Source organism: Paroedura picta, chromosome 12, assembly GCF_049243985.1.
Source record: "Paroedura picta isolate Pp20150507F chromosome 12, Ppicta_v3.0, whole genome shotgun sequence".
NCBI lineage: Eukaryota > Metazoa > Chordata > Lepidosauria > Squamata > Gekkonidae > Paroedura > Paroedura picta.
The window spans coordinates 50,976,735-50,984,982 of NC_135380.1; the positions used below are offsets into that span (position 1 = coordinate 50,976,735).

Sequence of the window (8,248 nt, forward strand, 5' to 3'; positions counted from 1 at the left end):
AAAGCTTTGTTGGTCCTAAAGGTGCTACTGGACTCTATTTCTGTTGCGCTCCTTCAGACCAACAATGTCTAGGGTTAGGGTTACTAATTTGGCATCATTTGCTTTTGCCTTATATCTCCACAGTTATGATGGTGGTTCATTTAATCTGAGGAACAGGGCATGCCCTCGAAAGCTCCTGCCTTGAATAAAGCTTTGTTGGTCTTAAAGGTGCCTGACTGGACTCTTTTTCCGTTGTGCTGCTTCAGACCCACATGGCCACCCACTGGAGTTGGTGCTACAGCCTGGCTTCCAGGGACTCCCTGCCCTCTATACCAGGGGTAGTCAAACTGTGGCCCTCCAGATGTCCATGGACTACAATTCCCAGGAGCCCCCTGCCAGCATTCGCTGGCAGGGGGCTCCTGGGAATTGTAGTCCATGGACATCTGGAGGGCCGCAGTTTGACTACCCCTGCTCTATACTCATGCCTTGCCTTCTTGACATTTCTCCAGGCAGAGCTTTAATGAAACAGACAGAGCTGTGAGCTTAAAGGAAGACCTCCCCTTCCCTCCATCCAAATCGATCCATGGAACTTTCTGAAAGGCCACCCTGACCTCAAAGGATAAGCTGATCCTAAGAATGAGGATGGCTCAAGTAGTGCTTGGGTAGCTAGTGAACGTTTAATAGGACAGCTGGATTTGCATCCAGGAGCACATGAGAGGGTAACAAGGTTTTGAGGTACCAACTTTCAAGATCTGAAGTTCCCTTCAGGTCCGGATGCCCCAGTCCTCCCCTGCAATAGCTTTGAGAATGTCCTCCCCCCCCCCACCCCTATGCTTAGTTCTCTAGTTGTTTGGGACACACCGCTGCCGATTGCTTGGCTCCAGGTGGAAATACGAAATAGGTAAATCCAGGATATTTTATTGGATCCAGCATGTGGAATGTTCAGCCTTACAACGGACACCACAGATGCAAAGCAAGTTTTTGCCCTCCCCGTCACAGTGTACCGGATGGGGGGTGGGGTGGTTCCCAGCAACATTTCTTCCACTCCAAAACAGAGTCTGTTTAATCACAAATATCTAGCTTTTTGTGCATACTGAATCGTATCGTACTTCACGTCCGGATGAATTAAAATGACAGTGTGAGCCTTCCAGTTCTCCAGATGCCTTCATCAAAAATGTTGGGGGGGGGGGGAGAGCTTTGCTCTCTGGAAGAACTGCTCTGCTGAGTCCAGGGGCCACACAGGGGGTGGCTGAGACCAACTTGCACCAATACCGCTCTGGGAAGAAGCAAGAAAGGGACCCTGGAAACAATACATGGGCATTTGAGCCAACTGGATGGCGGGGGTCGATATACAGGATGTCCTCCAATCTCATTGGAATGCTTGTGATAGTTCAGTAGAGGCCTGATCCATGCAGCAAGAGAGGTGCTATACTAGTAAAGTAATCTCTAGACACACAGCAGGTGCATTTTGAATACTTCCCTAAATGTGTGTGTGTGTGTCCAAACTTCTCCCTGCAAATAGAAAAGTAGCAGAGCAGAGCGTTGGTGGCACTTAAGTGCTACTTTCTACTTGCAGGGAAGTTTGAGGCCAGAGCCAGTGTGGTGTGGTGGCTAAGAGCACTGGAGACCTGAGTTCTATCCCCCGGGGGTGCTGCGGGAGTTCACTGGGGGAGTTCACCTTCGGCCAGTCACACTCTCAACCTAACCTAACCTAACCTAACCTAACCTACCTCGCAGGATTGTTATGTAGATAAAATGGAGGCAAAGAGGCCGATGTCGGGGTCAACATAAAGGGAGAAATATGGGAATGCAAACACATTTTCCCAGCAAGGCCAGGGCCCCCTTTAGAAAAACAGCATCAACCCACCTACAGCATGAAGTGGCCTAATCTGCTCTTTTGTAAACTAGGCTTGATGGCTATATTGCTTACTGACCCTATTGTTTGCTGGCCATTTGGGTGTGTCCTCCGTACTCCCCAACTTTCTAACACTTCTTGCATCTCTGAGAACCAGTCCCCTCTTCAACGTGGCACTTTCATTGAGGTGTCCTGGCATATACATCAAAGTGGTGAACAGGAAAAGAGCCAGATTGTTAACTCTTTTATTTTGGGGGATGATGATCTTAGTATGAATGAACTGCTAACTGCTACAATGCCTTGAAACTAGAAAAGTTAAAATCCGAGACAGACAAGAAATTCCTCATTTTAAATAATTTGCTGTGTGGTAGACAGCATTTCATGGAGAAGGTGGACCACAGAACAAAGTTTTGTCCCCCTGGCACCCCTACGACCAACAAAGTTGAATTCTGGGTATAGACAGAATTATTGTTCTTAAAGACGCCAATGGACTCAAAGTTGGTTTTGTTGCTTGAGACCAACATGGTGACCCACCTGGATGTATCAAGCCAGATGACAGCAAGAGGCCCGTAGCTCCTCACACACTGACTTGTGGCAGGGCAGGAGCAGTCATGAGGAAGTGGCTGACAGAATCTCCTCCCCTCTCACGTCTTTGGCTAGGCTTGAAGGTTCTGCTGGACTTGGGCTCTTTTCTGCTGCCAAAGACAGGCTAACACTGCCTAACTGGGATGGATGGCATTCCGCCAGGCCACCTGTGAGACCATCAGGCCATGCCTGTGCTTTGGCCAAGAAGGGTTTGGATTGCAGACCGTCCCCTGGAAATCTTGCTAAAACAGGCTTCTCTTTGGACATTCCTCTAAATCCTTGTTACTTAGGTAACTTGCAGATTGTTTAGCCACTTTCGTCCTTCACACTTTTATTTTTGCGGGGGGGGGGGAAGCTTCTTTTCTGTTGCTGGAGATTAAGGAGGGATGCATTAAAATTAAACAAATATGCTTTATTCAGGCTCAGGTTACTAATACCACTTTTGAGAATCTTACCCTTCTTCCAAGGAACTCTGACCACTGGGTTCCTTCATGCCATGGTACCCTCATAGCAACCCTGTGAGGTAGGCTTGGGAAAGTGGCCGGCCCAACAACACCTAGTGAATTTAACTGGGATTTGAATCCAGGTGTCTCCAGGCAAAGTCCAATACTGTAATAACTGCAAATGGACTGGCTCTCTTGGAAGCAGGTGAACAGATTTCAAATCCAGGGCTGGTTTATCCGTGTAGTATAGGTAGCATGTGCTACAGGCCCCACACTTCCCACAATGCCTTTCCCCCATGGACCCTCTTTAAGAACACTCAGAGTGACACCCTTTCCACTGTGAGGGTCCCTCTGCCCCCAGTTTGGCTGCCCCCACCAACATTATAAATCCTTAAATTGGGTCTGGTGCTAGGGGCCCCACAAATCCTTAAACCACTCCTGTTCAACCACCAAAAACATTCACAAAACTCCTGGGCCCTGTTGCACAGTCTTGAGTTGGCCTACCTTATCAGGCTGTTGCTCCTTCCATTAGATCCTTCAGGTCTGGGATCTAGATAGGATTCAATAAGTCCCCATGTTTGGCTGCAAAGGCTACAAGGTGATTCCTGCTTTTCCTCCCAAAGCTGGGGATGTGAAGCATCTGTGTTCCAAGAGGAAAGATCAGCGTGCTCTTGACTGTGGGTGACACAAGCATGCACTGAAAACTGCATTTCCCTGCAAAGGATTCAGAAGTGGTGAGAGCGTGGTGTTTTTGTTTGTTTTTGGTAGAGTAAGGCATCTTTTCTAACATGTTGCAGATCTTCTTTTGAGTAAACCAGGGAATGTTTTGTGCCCGGAATTTTAAAAGAGCTGCAAAACCGTCTTCTGTCTGCGCATAGCGCTTCCAGTGTTCAAAGTACAGGATGCTCTTAATATGGCCGCAGTGACAAGATTCCTGATAGGGCCCACTATGGTTGGCATCGCATGCTTTGCACAGGGGGCTGGGGGTGGCGACACGATGCACGGTGCATTTGTGCGAGAGAGGAGGCATTGAAGCTGCTGCCACGCACGAGGGTTGAGATCCGGAGGCTGCAGCCGTGGATGGCCGAGAAGGACGGGGCGGCTGTTCTTGGGGGATCATTGCGATAAAAAACCACAAGCGTCAGACCGTGCATTGCAGGAGAAAGGCCTAATAGGATTTAGTGTTGGGAGTTTCAAAATCCCGGGGTACTCCCATCCCCCGAAACCTCACTCCCTGAAGGCGGCCGGTCTGCTGCAATATGCGCAAGGATCCCTGTCCTTTATTTGAAGGGGTGTGTGGAAGGAGGGGAGCTTGAGGGGTGCAGATTCTTTGGTTGTAGTATTGCGCCGATGAGAGAATCTGAACTAGCATGCGTCCCCTCTTAAAGGGGAAGGAACCCTTGGTGGCATCTTTCATGGCGCTTGTGAATGTATTAGACGTTTCTCCCAGTCTTCTGTGCCACCTTTGCTAGCTGCGGTTGCTAAGGTGAGCTTGAGAATAGTGTCAAAAATCCAATGTGGCAATAGTGAAAGGGATGCTTCAGGGCTTCATGGGGCTAGGGCCTGTCTCTTACAAGGAGTGGCATGGGGGTGGCTTTCCTATGGGTTGTAGGCATATTGGATTATATGGGGGGGAAGCTGGGTTTTATCTGGAGAGGGTCTTAGGTTTTCAGAGGTAGGCTTGCAGCTGTTTTTCTGAGCTGGCTTGAGATAGTGGGAGTCAGCTCGAGGGCAGGACTAACATTTATGTTTTTTTAAAGCTCTGTATTTTATAGCATTTCTCACTCTTAGCTGCAGGAGAAGAGAATGGCTAATGACCCAAAGACTCTGAAATACAGAGTCTTCGAAATTGCCTTGATCTCTGGGGATCATACAGAGAAGCCAAAAGGGATGTGATGGGCAGGAGGTACATGTAGGAGGGTTATGGCATATGGGCAGGAAACTTTGGTCAGAGGCTACAAGGAATAACGGTGTAGAACAACCTCAGATTCAGAGAACACCCCTGGTCATTCCCCCCCCCCCAAGCTGCAATTATCTGTTTCAATAATTGCTGGAATTCTAATGTATGGGACTGGAGTGTGTATGTTGGGGTTGGGGGGGCTGGTATCAAATGGTCCCTCTAAAAACAGCTTTGCCAATCTAACCCCCTTCCTCACCCCTTTAAGCAACTGGCTTCACTCCATTCCAGCTGGCATAGGGATAGGTTTCTCTCTCCTCTTTTTGCTCCCCCCCTGCCCCTCCCCTTACTCTCCTGAGCTTGTCCTGTTGCTCTTGCCTGGGGGATAAAACGTCACAAGATGTGTATCCAAGTATTAAATAATTTCTGGGTCTACGGGTGAGGCACAACAGTCAGTTGAAGAAAAGGAACAGAAACATATACTTGATTGAAATCCAGCATCCTGGCTCCTAAGGCTTAGGAGATCTAGACTTAGGAGGTCAAGAGAGTCAGCCTCTCTCTCTCTCTCTCTCTCTCTTCCTTTTTACAACCACCATTGCAGCCTTCCTGGAATCCAAAGCGTGGCCCATTTGAAACCACGTGGCAACACCTCGGAGCTTGTGCCATCTAGAAATTCCCCTCTCTGCCTTTCATCGGCAACCTCACCTCCTCGGAAAGAGAACGGAGGGTTTCCACACGGCAACTCGTGTTCCTCAGCCTCCCCGCTCCCTTTTGGGCTACCTGAGACTGACAAAGCAGCATCTCTTCTGCTAGGGAAGATCCATTGCCCCGGGCTTTGTGGTCCTTGGGGAAGCCAGACAAATGCAGCCACCATGGAGGGCAGCAGAGGGTGCGTGGGGGGGGGGTGCTGCTCTCTCCCCGCCGAAAATAATAATTATTTCCACTCTCTAAACACCGAGCAACAAAATCTTCAGCCAGGCCAGAATTTAAATGGTGAGGATTTTGAGTGAATGCGCCCGTCTTCTGGAGCTCAAACAGCACAATTTGTATTTATATCTCACTCTATGCAGCCCGAGTCCATCAAAGAACAAACCGGATCAATGCGTTTTGGATTTCAATTTGCATTTTTTTACACACTAAATCCGGGAACTGTTTAAATCCATCCAAGGAGGGAAATTTCAATCCACTTTCTGCCTTGCAAAGTTTCCCTGCCAACGCGCTTCTGCGAGCAATTCCTTCCCGATTTCTTTCTGCAGCTTAAATAATAATAATAATAAATTCCAACTTCCCGCTAAAAATAAAATCTCCGTGGCTCGGTGTTTTTTTTAAGCTAATGCACTACGACAAAAGACAGTTTCATGTAGGAGAGAAAAAGAATAAAACAAAATGAACCTAGACACTCTCAGATGCTCCTGATCTGAAGCGAGACTTTAACTAGATTATTACAGAGAGCCACATATGTACCAAGAGCTAGACAGAAAAGCCTGCTGTGACTTCTTTTCATTCCATCTCATCCATTCCCTCGACAAACACCTGCACAGATTTTGGCCATCTCGTGCACACAAACCTGGGGCCCCTTTTTATACGTCCACTCGTTTTTTGTTTCGTTTTGTTTTACAATGTAAGAGACTGAGACGCAACAGAAAACCGGCCTCAAATATTTGTGTGCCCATCGATTACCTTTGCTGTCGTTCCAAAAGCCCGGCTGGCCGGCCTCTTCCGCCACGGGAAGCCGCGAGGGATGCAGATGAGGACTCGGCCACAGATGTCCAGGCACAATTCTTGGTTGGCAAGTTCCCTTCGGACAAGAATTGCGTTTGGACAATCAGGAGCCAACGTCCCCGTTTTCCTCTTTCGGATGTTGGCATGTCTGGAAACGGGGTGTGCGTGTGTGTGAACAGAGGAGGTGGTTTCCTAGGAATAACACAGCCCCACACCTTGCACACGCGGGTGGTGGGCCTCGCTCCCCCCTTTCAAGGTTGCTTTACCGAAAGGGAACGGAGGGGAGAGGCCAGGCTTCTGTAGGTTCTCCACGGGAAACCGGTCAGGCTTAAAATAATAATAATAATAATTGTAAAAATCGACTGGTAGGTTTGGGGCTTGTTTGTAGAATTCGATTGGCGTGGAGCAGACTCTCGCATGTGCAAACGCTGCAAAGAAGCGGGGCGGTGATGCTGAGCGTCCTTCGAGGGGCTCCCGGGTTGCCCCTTTTGTCCCGAGGCGCCGGGAGGCCGGCCTGGCCGGGAGCAGCAAGCCCTGCCTGCCTTCGACGGAACTTCGAGCAAGCCGCCGCCGCCGCCGCCGCCGGGCTGCCCTCTTCGCTCCGGCTCCGACTCCGACGGGGGACCCGGCCCGGCCCGCCGCTCCTGACTCCTGGCCCTTCCCGAAATGCCGAGCAGCAACCAAGCGCAAGCCAAGGGGGCCGAGGATCGGGGCCGGCCCTTCGACGGCGTCTCGGGCGGCCTTTGGGGGAAGGGAAGGGAAGGGAAGGCCGCGACCCCCTCCCGCCCCCCCCCCGACCCCCCAGGCGGCACGGCCTCGCCGCTAACGAAAGCGCCGGAGGGAAGAGGAGGGGGGAGGGGAGGGGAGCGGGGGGCCTTTGGGGCTCACTCCCCCTCCCCCTCGGGGCCCAAGCGAGGGGCCGCCTCTCCGTTTGGGGGAGCCCCTGGCCGCCTTGTGCTCCGGCTCAGCCCCCGCCGCCCTCGGATCGCCGCTCCCCCCCCCCCCCACCCCTCGCGGGCCCCGGGGCTCGGCGGCGGCGGGCAGGCGGCGTCCGCGATTCGGGGGCCTTTCGGCTTCCTGCCCGCCCGCCCGCCCGGGCCCGCTCTGCCTGCCGAGCGCCGAGGGATCCGGCCCAGCGCCCGCAAGGACCGCGCCGGGCCGGGACTGGCGCGGAGCTGAAGAGGAGCCCGCGACCCCCCGACTCCCCCGCCGCCCCCGCCGCTGACAGCCCCGCGCAGCCCAGGCGCTGTGCCCGCCGGACCCCCCCCCACCTCCCGCGGCAACCCCTGCCGGCCGCCCTGGCCCCCTGCGAGCCTCCCGCTGCCTGCCTGCCCGGCTGCCCGGCCGGCTGCGTGGGTGGGTGCGCGGCGGATGGCGGCCGACGGCTACCTGTCCTGGGCGGGAGCTCCCGGGGGAGGGGGGGGGCTCTCCCGGGCCGTCCCCGCCGGCTCTCTCTCGCTCTCTCCGGCGCGGCCGTCGGCGGTGCCGGCTGGGCTGGGCTGGGCTGGGCGGCCGCCCATTCGCCGCTGCGGATGCAGGAGCCGAGGCGAGGCGAGGCGAGCATCCCGCGGGCGGCCCGCCGCCTGTGGCTCCTGCGCGGCCGGGCTGGTGGCGGCGGCGGCGTCGTCGGGCGGGCGGCGAGTGGGGCGGGCGGCGGCGGCGGCGGGGCTTTTAGGCGAGGCCGGCGACAATAAGTGCGCGGCGGCGGCGGCGGGGGGGAGGGGAGGGGGCTGCCCTGGGCCCCGGGGTGATAAATGCCCATTGTGC

General features: G+C 53.5%; 1 long non-coding RNA gene across 1 annotated transcript; it reads right to left on the reverse strand.

The window, feature by feature from the left end:
- Positions 1-881: 881 nt before the first annotated feature.
- LOC143821407 (uncharacterized) lies at positions 882-8,044 on the reverse strand. Its single transcript, XR_013225793.1, has 2 exons — positions 7,871-8,044; positions 882-3,576 (listed from the first exon to the last, which is right to left on the reverse strand). It is a non-coding gene; the product is annotated as an uncharacterized LOC143821407 (long non-coding RNA).
- Between the last annotated feature and the right edge of the window lie 204 nt (positions 8,045-8,248).